At 32.8% G+C, this 16128-nt stretch overlaps 1 protein-coding gene across 3 annotated transcripts in view; it reads left to right on the forward strand.

Moving 5' to 3' along the window:
* The window catches only part of LOC118181836 (cell adhesion molecule Dscam1-like), a 1419238-nt gene that overhangs the window by 1302830 nt on the left and 100280 nt on the right, over positions 1-16128 (forward strand). The window lies entirely within an intron of this gene.

Here is a 16128-nt window from a genome sequence, read left to right on the forward strand (position 1 = left end):
AATATTTTACTTTTGTTGAACTAAGTGCTTACTCAGTGTAATCCGTGAGCACGAGTAATTTATATCTTTAAAGTTTCCGTTGAAACCTCTTATGTGAAATAAAAATAAATTCCTTAACTTCAGTTCTGCAAGACAAGCAGTTCATTAACAAATTCATATTCGAAATCACGTAAACGCCAGACGACTGTATCCATGAATTCGTCATTTCTTTCATTAATTCAAAGATGAAATCAACAGATTTTATTCAGTTTAATCATCGAGGTCGAGTAACTCGTATAACTAAAGTTTATATCGAAATATAATTGTCGAAAAGGAAAAAGTTCTTTACTTTCAGTTGTGCACAATGCGATGTATACATCAAAATAAAATAGCTGGAAACTTTTCTCTGAACGTAGTCAAAGTGGAGCTAAAAATATCACCCTAAATATAAATGATGTTTTCGATGAAGTTTTTTTAAAAGAAACGCAAATGTTTTGGAATAAAATATTCTGACGCAGCTTATAACATTTGAAATGAGAAACAGCGTTCTATCCAGAAGAGAGACTGCAAGACTAAAAAAATATTATTTACACTTTTAAACATTAATTTGACGACCCCGAAATCGTTCTAACAATCTGTAAACACTCATCACATCAAATCTTCATTAAACTAAATATTAAATCCACATACTACGGTTCACTTCACATCAAGACCCAAATGATTAAAGATTCCAAAGTGAAAAGCTTCCTTCTTTACTGTTCTGGAAAATGGAAGTAATTTTTCAGAAGCTTTCTGACTTCCGGAAGATCCATAAATTCGGAAATCCAGTATTTTTAGTTTCACTATAGCTACTAAGAAACTGTTTTTGTGTCTATAAGCTGCTGTTGTCTTGGCCATGGATTTGATGGAAGAATGGTTGTCTGAGCCTTAAGGAGGTTGAACTTCTATTTGCATCCCAATTTTGAGGGAAAGCAGCCCTGCGTGGAGGGGTCCGGGGGTCTCTTCCCACTAAAATACCAACAAACCAGACGAGAAGACTTTCCGTTGGCCATATATTTACAGCGCTCCCATGCCGCAAAGACACTATACATTTACAAACATCCATAGGTTGTCCGGTATTCGAACCTGAGCGCTTCGGTACTGCAGTATGCCGTCTGGGCGGCGTGTTTATAACCTATTACAGCTAAATAAATTTAATAACCTATTAATCTGCATAAATATAACATATATTTATAATATAATAATTAATAAAAATACAAAAATTTGAGTATATTTCTAACAATATGCAAAAGAAAACTGGTATTTATTTACAACTAGACGAAGTACCCAATGCCAGTTAACTTAGATTGAGAGTAATAACAAACTCTACGATTTGAAAGCGAGCAGTAGCAGCTTTTTTCGAAATAAATCATTTTTATCTCCAACTCGAAAAAATGAGTGCGAAAATTAGTGTTTCCAGAGTTTTTAATTAATATATCGGCTGATTAAAGTCGTAAGAAGATGAGAATAGTCGAAATGTCTTCCTATGAATTTTTGAAATCGGGACTAATGTATTTAATGTTTGGGAATGCTAATTTTATTTTATTGTAAATCTTCGAAGTTTTTTATTAACAAAGTCTACGATTTGAAAGCCAGCCGTGGCAACAATTCTCGAAATAAAGCAGATTTTTACCTCCAGCGTGCGAGATTGTTGCCACTCGGAAAAATGAGGGCGAAAATTAACGTTTTAAGGGGGCTCGTACACCTTAAACTCCTTATAATCTTCGAATATGTGACTGTTGCAAGAATTGAGATAACTTATTTAATTAAAAACCAATTACTTCCAACTTTTTACAGCTGACTACATAATATAGCTGCTTCGGAAACTAGTAACCAGAAAGTTTGTCTTGCCACAAATACTTTTGTAATTTAATTCGCTTGTGACAAAATTTTCGTCATGTTTCTACCCTGCGCGCACGATATATTAAAAATGGCTAATGGTACATACTTGAAATTTAATGGAATTCTTTATATGGGCACTATTTTCTAACTGAACCAAAAATGGGATGAATATTTTATTATTAAAAAATTTTATGGACGAAAGCATTACAGATTTTTTTAATAAAATACATTTTATAAACTCAACTCCAAATAAAATAAAAATTTAACATGAAATTCTTAGAATTTTTGATTCACGGTGGTTCCCAAATGTTATAAAATCTATATATTAAATATGGAATTAATTTATGCAACAGAATGTTTTAAAGTGTGTGCGCAATGTGGAAACATGACGAAAACGTTTGTCACGAAGCGGATTAAATTGTAAAAATATTTGTGGCAACACAAACTTTCTGATTCCTATTTCAGAAAGCAGTTATATTATGTATTCAGCTGTAAAAGGTTGGAAGTAATTGCTTTTAAAATAAATAAGTTATCTCAATTCTTGCAGCAGTCACATATTCGAAGATCTTATGGGCTTTAAGTCCCCTTAAGCGTTTTTTTATTAATATCTCTGATTTTAGCTTTTTTTTTTTTTTTTTTTTTTTTTTTTTTTTTGAAAAAAGTGGACGTTGACCTTTTCCAGGACGCAGAGAAGAACTGTAGAAAGTTTGGTAAAGATAGCTATAGTAGTTATTCAAGTATTAGCGAACAAACAGACTTTCTTCTTTATATATTTAGATATAGATGCATTTAAAAAAAACATAAAATTTAGAAGCAATTTTAACTGTCGTGATCCAATTGCATTTCGTCTCGGATAGAGGCACCAGAAACTATACCATGGACAGAGCCCCAGAAAACTAACCTTCTTAACAAACCCCACCGTTATTTCAGATTACTGAGTTCGAATGGAAGAGGTGACTGGCTGTTGCTGGACCTGAGACTTTTTTTTTTTTTGCGCTCTGCATTACCTTGAAAAAGTTGAAGAAAGACTTTATTTTTGAAGTTAGGTAGATTTAATTCAGGTCCAACTGTTATTAATTACAACGCATCATTACGTTATTCACATTATCTTTGACATTTACTTAATTATATGCAATTCTATATTATAATATTCTAACAATTCCTATTATCTTATTATATTATTCTTTGATATTTATGTAGATTTCTGAATTTAAGAAATGTTGCATAATTTTCCTTATGTACAGTACTTTTCCAGTTTAATTGTTTTCACTTATATACTCTTAATTTGGCTATATTGCTAATCTTTACAGTGCGTCGCTATTGTATGTTTAACTTTAATGATTATATACACCTCTCATTTATTGATGTTGCACTAATTGCCATACATTAGTATTTCTTGTTATAATGCCATTCTTTTTAATTTGGTTATTCTTTAGACGTTTGCATCCGATTCAGTTGTGAATGGCTAATCTTCTTAGAGCAACTTTATTAATTGCATTGTCTGTGATATAATATACATAAATTTGAATTCCATATTGCGTTGCATTATTTGACAAACATGCAGTATTATTTGATACATTGACGTTTTTTTCAATTTGGTTGTTCTACACATATACACTAAATTCAATTATATTGTGCTCTTTACAGTTACCCAGCACTGTTGTACGCGTTACCTTTGTATTTACGTAATCTGAAGTTTAATAATGTCGTCTTAGTTACCATATATACAATATTAATCGAGACATTGACATTCTTCACATAAGAAGCCAGTTCGTTTGCAAATTATGAATATTTACAGTGCATTGCAATTATGTACTTACTATTAATCTACCTGCACCTTTAAATTGGTTATCATTGCAGAGTTTTATACTTCCTACATGATTCTTTGTAAATATTTGACTTCATGAATTATTGCTTTATTTTCCATGCGTACAGTTTTGTGTGATATATTGGCATTTAAATTTGATTGTTCTTCTTAGAATCCCCCTTAATTTGATTAGGGATTTTTGAATTTTACCTTTCATAACTATTCAGTATGTTACCCTTGCTATTTACGTGCATTTTGACCTACACAAGCAGTAGAGAAGTGATGCCCCACTTGCTGTACTTACTGCATTATTTAATATATTGACTTTCTCTGTACGGTTTTGACATATTCGATTACATTTCTAAGATGTCAGTCCGCCAGGGTATGAAAAGATAAATCTTGTGAGCACTGCTAGTTCAACTCAAGTTTGAAGCTTGTTGAAAAGGAAGGCTGCATATAATTTTTTTTCTGGTTTTCTTATGAAGTTTCTAGTTTTGTTTCTAGTTTGAAGCAAGTTTTTCTTAGATCATTTTCGATGAAGGTTTACATATTCGTAGTCAAACAGTTTTATTGTGTTTTGCTAAACTGTATAAGCAAACAAATACTAAAATCCGAAATGAATTTTAAAAGTACAAGTCTACCATGTAAATTTGGGAAATATTTATACGTTTTCTGTTTTATTGAAAACTGAGAGCTTACAGTTATTTCCAATTTCTCATTATCGACTTTGCAGCGGCCTACACTACATCTGATAATCAGGTTTCTGTACGTACCAGGTATTTAAAATTATTTTCAACGATTAAATATCACGAAAACATTTCGATCCAAGATTATAATTTCATAAATCAATAAGATGAGTCTTCAGAAACCGTATTTTTTAATGTGAGGTATATTTTAGTAAAAAATGCATGACATACAAATTTTGGGCGGAGCTGCCAAACAAATTTATGAGCTTATTGAAATGAGAAAAAAGTGTCGAGGAAGAAGATGACATGAGTGAAACAAACATGGGACTATCAGCTAGTGAAGCCTTTGGCCGGCCTTGAAACTGCGTTGACGTGGATGAAGTGTGACCACATGGCAACTTCTCATTGTCAAGCAGATGCGCGATTTGGCTGCCCGAAATCGGATGATGACAGTCAAACAGCTTACTTTGGCCGAGATGTTTGGCAAGCAATGACTTTCGGCACTTCTAAGTATTGTGCATTGCGCTATTTAACATGTTAAAAGCGTTGCCTTTTCATTTTAATTAAAACCTCATTTTCTTTGAAAATAGATTTTTCTCCCATTTTCAAAATCCGGGGCACACAGTAATTAATTGAAGTGTACGTAGACCCTTTCTTCGTAAAAAATCCAATTATCCGAATTCTTGATAATCGAATAGGTCCAATCCTAATTGATTAGGATAATTGGAGTTCTACTGTATATATATGTATGTATCTCGCATACCTCAACGATTAGCCGTAGAACGTTGAAATATTTTATATGGAACTACTACAATATATAGTTTTGCACCTCCATTTTTTTACTTGCCATCAGCAGTTCCAAATATATATATATATACATACCCACAACTTATTAACGTTCTTATCCGGGTAATGGTTAAACGTTCTTGTCTTTATTTTTGCAATCTTTGATCGTAGTCATACACTTCCAGTTATAGAAGTGTTTTAAATGACGAAAATATTCATGTTTAGGCAATGTCAAATTTAAAAAAAAAAAAAAAAATGGACAAATAACGGAATCTAACTTTTAATGCGATCTCCCGTTCTTATAATTGGGAAAGTTTTATACTCATTATGAAAAAAATAAAATTATATGAAGTTTGAGCCCCGTACGAGGAAAATTGACCGGAATATTTAACTTCGAAATTTGCAATTTATGGTATCATTTTTCAAGTTGCCTTGAGAAATCGGTTAATTAATTTAGAATGATTCGAGGAATTAAGTTTAAAAAAAAGCGCAGCAAAAAATGGGTATAATTAATATGGCGTGCGAGGAAGTCATGTGGTGTCCACATAAGATTTCTTTAAAACGTGCCAGTTCCATGTTATGCAAATATTTCCTTGGTAAAAGGTCAGAATTCTATTCTATATTTGAATAACCTTTACCTTAAACGGTGACTTCTGTTTCAGCGAGCGTATGAAAATGAATTACATTGCAACAAAACTTTGAATTTCATCATTTTTACAAAAGTGTAAATTGAAACTAGTGACGTTAAGCTAAAATTTTTTTGATGTATGGGGATATCTCATAATAATGTAAACTGAAAAATATAACATAAATAATTGTACATTGCAATATGTGTGTATGGTCCCCCAAAATACAATTAATGTTGTGTTGTGTAACGTTGATGCATGAATAATAATTTTTCTTTCCATTAATTCGTCTATGAGAAGCATTTTCAGGAGTTTAAATTTCAATATTTTTAGTACTAGACTTCAATAGTGCAAAATTTTTGAATTGTGAAGACTTAGTTACCTTAGTTTATTGATCCCTTAAATTGTAACCGTGAAAGCATCTAGCATATTTTAATTTCGGCTTCAAGTTAAGTTCTTTTCTTTGAAAACTCTGGTTCCCGTTTTTACGAAGAAAGCAGCTTTAGTCTAGATTTGTCAACTCTCTTTCAAGTGCGCTGTGGTTATCATTAGGTTTTTTTTTTAGTAGTACAGGAGAAAACTCAGCTTTCTCCTCGAGAGGATTTGAACTACGGATCTTCCAACTACTAGCTGGGCATTTTACAATCTCTTTTACTATGAGAGCACACACAGAAGATTGCATTAATTACTTACAGTTTCTCCACTTAATGGGCGATTCAGAAGCCCACGAGGACCTGTCGACCAAATTCAGATGAGGATAAATTATCGTTTAGCACATTTTTAGTTTTATGTTTTTTATGTATGTAAACTGTAGACAGTTTTATGTTTTTTCGAATTAATGAATGAACGAAATGTAGCCGTAACAAATGAATTCAGATCCTACGGGGATTTGAGCCATGGTTCTTTCAACACCTAGGTGAGTGTGCTAACCAGTTACACCACATGAGCACGCATGGGATATTGGAATAATTCATTTCAACATTACGGATAGCTGCTCATTGTTTTTGTCTTCCTGATGTAATTCCATTACTAAACTTCATAGTCTGGCAAAGTGTTGATTCTAAAAGCTCTTGTTATTTTACATTGCTTAAGATATTTGCATACATTTCAAATTATAACAGCACATTGTATATCTCAGTAAAAATTTTGAGAATTTTAAAATAATACGTATAACAATGAGTAACATCATTACACTTTTTACCATTACAAAATTAGTAAAAATCTAACAACATGTACTTTCACTCTAAAAATTCGAATGAATTAAAAATAATTTACTGAAAATTATTAAAGATATCCATATCATTTCATTTAAGTAAACAGCAAAATTCCCTAGAAAAAGTGCTTGAGGTATTAGTTACGCATTCTGCTATCATTAAACAACTTTTTTTCCGAAAGCATTTAAAATATTATTTTAAGCTTTATAAACGACAGCACTTCAGTGTAGAACCTGTACATAAATTCATTCAATTATTCAGAATATATTGCTCACTAAGGTCTTAATGTAAGCAGGTAAAATTATTAACGTACTTTTTTGCAGAATTTTTAGATATTTTTTGTTGGAGATTAATTTAACGCTTTTCTTAAATTACTTCCATTACAGCTGACATTTCAAATGAAAAGCATAGGAAGTTAATGAGAATGTGTATTAATAAGTGCATAATATTTTCGAGCAGCTCTCACAGCCAACATTTCACGTTTAGCTTCAACTGCTTTTAAAACAAAAAGTACTTCCAGGGTAATTAACTGAAGGATAATTTTCGCAGTTATTTCTCATCATAATGAATAATTTTCAGAATGAGATTTGCAGTGTTAAGTGTGCTTTATTGTGCTAAGTGAGGCAACATTTTGTTTGAAGGATTGTAACTTACGCGTAATTAATTAAATACTTTCAATATATACGTTATTTCACAAAAATTAAAATTTGTAAGAATTCAGTCTTGTATTTTTGCTTGAAATAGTCTCATTAGCTTCAAATATGTGATTTTTCTTATTTAAAAATTTCGTAAATGAAAGCAAATACAAGGAAATTTAGGTTAAAAAAATAGCTTGGATTGAAAATTTTAAATCATTTTAGTAAACATTTAAGATTTCATAAAACTTTATATCTATTTATTAATATCGTTGTATTAATAAAAACTTCAAATTAATTACAAAGATAGGCAGTGTTTAAAAAAATGGAGAAATAATTTATTTTCTCATTCTTAATTTTTAAACACTGTAAGGAAACTGTGAATAATATTTTAAAATATGAGAACAAAAATAGGCCTTACATTTGAAGCAAAATATCCACTGTGGAAAATCTGAGAAATTTCAAAGATTCAATGGTTTTTAAAAATATGCATCTATATAGTCTGCTAACTTCTTTCGCGACAGAGATCAAAATATTCAGTAAAGTTTAATCGTGTTTCTGAATATAATGCTTTAGTTTTTGCTCTGTAGAAATTTTAATACAAGATCAATAATTTAAGATTTACGAAATTTAAAATTTATAATCTCACATGCCTAGGTATGCTAAACTTTGTAATATACGTAGACCACCTTAATAATATAAAAAGAGAAATGAAGTGCCTTGGTATTGCTTGAACACGACATAGATGCATTATTCTTCATCTAAAGAACATGAAAACAAAAATTAGAATTAATAATTTAGGAATTTAATGAATCATTTAAATAGAGCTGTTTCATAGTTCGAATAAAAACTATATGCTAAATTAAACTAGAATGAATTAAACATTAATTTTGGTTTAACTGTACTAGGGTTTGTTAAGTATTGTTTTCTATTATAATACTTTTACTACTCCTTGATTTATGTAGTGCTTTAAATATTGCAGGTTAAAGGCAAGCTAGACATTCTGGCTCTCGCCATAATCCCGATGTGATGGTTTTAGACAGATCAAAGAAGAACTGTCTCAAAAACTACTATTATTTGATCAATAGCGATTTATATATATATATATGTTCTTAAGAACATCGGACACATTAAGAAATATTCGTATCAGGAGTACAACTATGGTCGCAAAGTTCTATTACGTACATATACAAGGTGATTTGCTACCGCATGTACGAAATTCTAAGCGGGGTAGTTTATTTAAAAACGAATCTCGATCAGATAGCAATGCAGGGCTGGAAAACGCCGTGTGCAAGTGTACAAAGAACACGAGAAATGAAATAATAAATAATAACTGAAAAACATTATTTTTTTCATAAAAATTTAATAATTACTGTATAAGGAGAATTCACAGAAGGTGTTCTAAATTTTGGGGTCTAGCTGCAACACAAAATTGATATCGGTGCCATATGGAACTATGAAGTTTTGAAAGTTTCCAACCGTCTCTCAAACGGCCTCAGTAACTTTGCGTTTGCGTCCGACAAAATCCTCCCACTGTTTACGGGTGTAGTGTGCATCAGATCTTTTGGATGAGGACAGGAAAAAATATAGGAAAGATAGTTCCGGCTGTCGTGCAGATCAATAATTGAGCCTGTCTAAACAGGCAAGTGATACGAGCCTATTAAGCGGTCCCCCACTATGCCGGACAGAACATTGAGAGAAAAACCTCTAGTAGATGTGCGTTGACTGCAGTAGGCGTATATGAGATTCTAGTAACAATGCACTGATTATGACACTGTAATAGTTGTACGCATTGTTCAGATAATGGGTGCATTTGTTCCGAGCTCAAGATCCTCCTGATGCCTGTCTGGAGAAGATCGAAGCGAATAAGGATTGCCTGTGCATTGGAACGTCTTTTGTATGACGAAGCACCATCTCGTCGATTTTAGGGATTCATGCCATTCGTCCCCGATTCGTGGCACGTCTCAAGAAGAAATTATTTCACATAATCTTCGACGCAGTCATTTAAACATCTAGTGGTTCTGAATATAGTTCATCATATAGAGCTCTCTGTACTGGCCGCTCATTGGTTAAAATCATGAAGTTTTATATAACAGCTCCGTATGCTAGATGAGTATCTTTTAAATGCATATTTTTGAAACCTTGCATCTTACTGGCTCCACGAGCTGTCGCCCAGTTTGTATACAAGTTAGGGAAGCTGACCCGGCTTCGAATCCTGGGGAACATTTATTTGTTTATAAGCGTTTAATATCTGTGCGGCAAGGGAGCTATCAAAATTTATAGCAAGCTGAAAGTCATCCCGAAACTGTGTGTAGAAGAAGAGGAATGGGTTAATTCGAATCGTTCTGTTGCGTGTTCTTCCTCAATTTTAAGGAGCGGAAGTTTCATGGTTAACAAAGCACGGTAATACCTAATATTTACGCGAATGCACAGGTTCCGGTCTTGAATATAACTGCGGACTTCTGCGGACTGTTGACGAATGACGATTTTTCCTACGCCAATAAATTGCTGTTCCCAGAATATCACTTTCTATCTAAATATGATTGCATTTTTGAGCCTATATTAGTATTTTGTATAAGTAACCAATGTTGTACTATCACATTTTCACCAAGGTATTATTTTCAAATGATAATCCAGTTTTCAAATAAAATAATTTTATCAACATAGCTAACAAAGGAAATAAATTTAATTAACTTAGGCAAGCAGACACAATAACGAAATATTTGCATTGCTTAAAAAAATCGTGGAAACAAAGCTGGTCAATAAGAGTGAAGATGGCAATGAACAAAATAATAAGACTAACTCATTAGTTTAAATCAACCACGTAGTTTATCTACTATAAAAGCACTTCAGCTAAAAAATAATATAAACAAAATCTGATTCTCTGCCAGAAACTTCATTTAATTATCATGAACATAAAGAATTATAGTTATTTCACAATAGCTACTTTACCATTTAACCGGTCAGTTCCAACAAGGAAGGGAAAGAATATCTCACACTTTTAATCTGATATGAAGTTATTACGAGTTATTTTAAACATTAGCCAGTAGCTCTTAACTAGATATTCAAAAAAGCAATTTTCATGTTCTTACTCTGACTATTGTAAATTGTCTTAATCCTAATTAAAAAAATATAACTTGTCTGGGTAGCGAAAAATCCAAGGTGGCAGCTGACTCCAAACAGGATGCGGGGAGAGAAAGAAGAACCGAACAATCCATTTTCTATTACTACTGGTTGAGGAAGGAAAATGTCTGATCTTTCAGGAATCATGAAGAGAAAATCCAGTAAAAATTTCACATCCATTTCTTGAAGAGGAGAACAGTTGAATTTCTAACCTTTCGGGACCAAGTAGTGCTAATCCGGCAAGAATGTGAAGTACCATCTCGGCAAAATTGCATATGAAGTTGTTGAGAAGAACATTTGAATTTCTAGTCTGTTGGGCCCAGTGGAGATTAGCCAACATGAATGGGCTCCAGAACTTTGGAAAACAATCCGTAGCTAGCAGCTACCTTCAGATTGGTTGAAAATATAGCTGGCAACCTCTCTTCAAACATGTTCCTTCGATAAAAATCATTTTCCCACTTAGTTACTCAGCCAGGTTGATCAATGTTTTTTAAATCATTTTTAATCACTCAGTAGCTATATGTTATTAAGTAATATATCCCATCGTGAGTGGAGTAGAGGTATTTAACACACGTCGTAGAGTCATTAGGTTATTTTGAAGAAGGAGACATGAAAATTGAACAATCATCTAGCCGGGACTGGAGCCCGGACCTCCCGAATTCGATTGTGCTACCGTTACACATGCAGAAAGGAGGGAGAAAATACCTTATATACTTCCCCTTTGAAGTGCGACTGAGGATTAGAGAACCGAGTCTCCAAATCCTGGTGGTAAAGAATCATCAACCATCGCCTTTAAATGGGGCGCCACTGCAGATTTATTAGGTTATTTTGCTGGAGATATAAAAAATGAGCAATGCCCTCTCCGGGACTTGGACCACTCGAATATGCGCTGAGTGTGCTACCGTTACACCAGGAATTCATGCAGCAAGGAGGAAGAAAAATTCTTCATATACTTTTCCTTTTAAACGGCGACTGGGGATTAGGGGAGCCAGTCTTCAAATTCTGGTGGTAAAGAACCATCGTTTACCACCTTTATTAATTTGGGAGCTACTGTAGAGTTATTAGGCTATTTTGCTGCTGGAGACGTGAAAAATGAGCAATGCCCTCGCCTAAACTCGAACCTGGATCTCTCGAACACGCGCCGAGTGTGCTGCTGTTAAACCGCGAAGGCATGCGAAAGGAGCGAGAAAATACCTTACAACGATGTTAAGGGAAAATGTGAGCTCTTGCTAATGTCACTTCGTTTTAAAATGAGTCGAAGCTATATTCGTGAAAAGCACCAAAATCAGGGAGAAATTTTTGCAGTCATGCCAAGTAAAAATAATGCAAAAAAATCTGTTTTTTCACTTCTTCAATTGAATTCCCTCTTCGGCCAGATGTCAAAACCAATTTAAAAAAAAAAGTAAACCATTTTTCCGAGTAAACAACGCCTCAGAAACAGGAAGTGAAAATCATTTGACTTTGATTTTATTTTATTTATCAAATGCCAGTTACACTGGCCGTTAGGCCATTAAACTCCTTGCTTACCAATAGCGCTGAAATCTACAAGAAAAATTTGTCAGTGCTTCACACTCGTCCAAATGTTCCGCCGCAATTGGCCGTCCACTATTACATAAAACACACAGCGGCGAATCAGCTAGTCCAAAGCGAAATAAATGATTCATGCCTCGTCAATATTCTAAAAGATGCAACCGCAACTGTTCGCAGGTGTTCAGGAACAAAAGCTGGGTTTGATGAGAGAACACTCCAAGGCTTGCCCTCACAAGCCCGAGTGGTAAAATCTCTGAAAGTCTTTTGATATGTTAACGATGACAGAAGCTTAATAGAATGGAGGCTTGCGCTCGTTTCTGGCTTTTGGAGAACCGTAGCAACCCTTTTTCGCAAGCATATAAGCCATCTCATTCCCATAAATACCGCAATGTGAAGGTACCCATTAAAAAGATATTTTGTGGGAAAGTGGCAAAGCTGCAGCAGATTTAGCGTAACCCAGGGTGCACCACGTTAAAAAATGTAATCTTTAATCCAGCAAATATACTTTCTTATATATTTGCTGGATTAATCAAATATATTCAGTATGTACTTATTGCACTTAAATCTTAACACAATTAGCCTAAGTTAACAAATTTAGGTTTATCAGAAAAGCAAAATTTGACTGTTTGATGTACATAAGTTTCAAGTATTTAAATCAATACTTAGTATTTTTAAATTGCAATAATACTCAGAATTTTATCGAATACACATTATCTCTCAGATCGAGTTAAACCAGATATCCAACTCAAAAACGAAAATCTGATTTTCGAACTTTCTCACAATAAAGCCTCTTAAAAAAATGAATTACTAATACCTCTAATTAAATACGTAATAAATGTGTAGCCGAAATTTGGAGTGTGATTTTAATGGATTAATTCATTTTGATTAATTTATCTTGAATACACCACATTACTGTCTAATTCCAATTACTCTCTGAGTAACCTATTCCTCACAGAAGTTTCTACGCATGGTAGCTAATCATACTGTATATATAAAGCTTGTGCTTAAAAAGACTTATCCGATCTGTGTGAGTTTCCAGTCTTTGATCATAGACACATAACAGTGGTACCTCGATATACGTCATTAATCAGTTGTAGATTCTTGGACGTATAAATGCAACATATTGTTCTCAGTTGCATATGTATTTTAAATACCAAATTTGAGAAGTTTTAGAAACTTCATGTATAGCAATTGTAGTCAAATCTAATATGTTATTCCGATTGGTATAAAAGTTTTGAATACTAAAATTGAGTAGTTTTGGATTATATTTTAATATAGTTTGTCATTAGAAACTGTTGTGGGCTTCAAGTAAAGTGCGACATCCGGCTGTATATTAAGGACTTATGGTTTCTTGTAAGTTATCTTTTTCAGTTGTCCAATTTTATCCAAAAGTTAATGTGGTCTTTATATGAATGCAAAAAGTAGAAATACAGAGAATTTTTGGAAGTTTGATATGTAAGTTATCGGGGATGAAAATAATGTCAAACAAACACAATCACGAAGACAGACATCATTGTTAAACAGCCAAAAGTGTTGTATTGACTGAAAACTCATTATCGAAATTTCGGATCGACACCTTTATCTCTCTTATTAATTTTTTCCCTCTAGTAAAGCTCATGTATGTTTCCTGCGCGTTCCTGCGGGTTTCTTGGGCTCAAAGTGCCGCTAGTGTAAACAAGTCTTCATTGGCTTCAAGTGTAGTACCACTTCTGTTTACCCATCTTTACCCGAAATCTAATCAGCTTTTTATAATAGCGTAGAAAGTTTTAAATACATAAAATGGAATTTTCAAATTAACTCTTATATTTAAATATCCAAAATTTTCAGATTAACTTTTATATTTAAATACTTGAATAGTTCACCAGCTAATTTTGGATACAGAAAAGCAGTGGTCTTCAAGTGGAAGAGAAGTGCTCTTCTGTTATCGAGACCTGATTCAGAAATGCATACATGTATGCACGTGTTTATGTATATGTGTGTGTATACATACACATACATACGTGTCTACATATCTACATGCATACATGAACACATACATCCATACATACAAGTATACGTACAAACATTTCCGGTCCTGATTTGCTGCCCTAGGAAAGGGAATTGTAATTGAGTCATGTATCCTTCTCTTGATAACATTATATCAGATTTGACTGCATTGCTCTTTGTTTGCTTTTTCTGGTTTTGGTATTTTTTCTGGTTTTTATAATTTTTAGGTTTTAGTTTCACATTTCTTTAATTCTTAATTTGCGTATTTTAGGATATTTTGAAATTTGTTGGTATTGAATTTCACTTCTTTTTGGTCTTCGTGTAAATTTGGCTCTAAAGTTCTTACTTTTTGTCATTATATATATATATATATAATATATGCAATTTTGGTACTGTCAATTGCATAAAAAGGGCGTGGCCCAACTAGATGTTACAGCATATATAAGTATCAAATATAAAATTTCGACGGCTCATCATTTTTTAATTATGCAAGATGCATATGTACCTACGTACGTACAGACATCGTGAAAAAAATCCATTTTAATCCAATTTGAATATTTTGAGTACGTTCTGAAATCCGTTTAGGAATAGAGAGTCCTTTATTCTAACCGTGCTTAGTGACGTCAGGCAAAAAATCAAACAAAGAAGGATCCCACATGGCAGTAAAAAATCGTTAAATGCTTTAATGAAAACGTTGAAAGATTAGTTTTATGAATTTTGGAAGGAAGTGTTCATTAGTAGAAAAAAAAGCGATAATTGCAGTATCGGAAGTATCTACAGCCCCTCTTTCAACTTGTAGTGACTGCACCTGTATGCTGTCACACTGTATCTGTATATTATGTCGTAAATTCATAATTATTAAGTAATTATTGCGTTGAAATTGCATGAAAAAATTCGAATCATCTCTATATTCTAGACTTTGATAACTTATTACTATAGATCCTCGATGTTTTAAGTAACTCAAGAACACGGCATACTGCTTTCCTTTCATGAGCTCATTTGTCTACCAATGGAATTACCCAAGCGCACCTGGTGAATCTGAGCTGTTAATCGAATACTTTAATCAGAGAATACTAAGAAAATTAAACTAAAATTTCAAGATTTCTAATTATGTTTTATTTACTAAATTTCACATGTCTGTTCTTAATTAATATAGGTGTGTTTTGTAAAAAGTGCATTTTTAAATTGTTTTTCTTTAAAAGCTGATTTCACATTTTTATTTATTTAATTTTTTTTCGTTATTAAGTGAATGTTTATTTCTTCTTATTTGAATGTTCCGAGAGCGAAAGATTCGAAAATATGTTGGGATTTGTATGCAAGGAATTATTTGGGTTTAATCTTTTCAATATTATATCGTCACTTAGCTGTTTAGTTTCATTCATGAAAGGAATAGCGCGGGACAAAATTGCATATAATGACTTATGTATTTAAATTTAAACTTTAAGGCATTAATAATTATGTATCCAAAGTGATTTATAGTTTTGTATACAAAATATTCTCCGTACTTCTTTGGCTGTATATGTCTTCAACACGCAGATGCTGTTTAGAAAACATAAGAAATAATAAATTAAAATTTGTAAAATTTCCAGCCGATTAAATACTCAGCTTTTTATGACACCACATGTCTGAAAGTAATTTTTAAGATCATTAAGCCAGACTTTAACCAAACATGTGCATCTCCAGGTAAAACTTCAGCATTTCGTTTAAGCATCGTGCTGCAGCGTTAAAAGTTAATTGATCGCTGAAGCCACTCACCGTGTATGATTGATGTGTTAGGAAAGTCCAAGAAGGAAAAAAAAAAGCCTATTTTGTACGCTAAGGAGAGAAAAAGTTGCACTAACCTATGCATTAGAAATTCTGTCTTCTTTTAGAAAG

The sequence above is a fragment of the Stegodyphus dumicola genome, chromosome 5 (genome assembly GCF_044657685.1).
Source record: "Stegodyphus dumicola isolate Sdum_Otavi_A_Nest chromosome 5, ASM4465768v1".
Classification (NCBI taxonomy): domain Eukaryota; kingdom Metazoa; phylum Arthropoda; class Arachnida; order Araneae; family Eresidae; genus Stegodyphus; species Stegodyphus dumicola.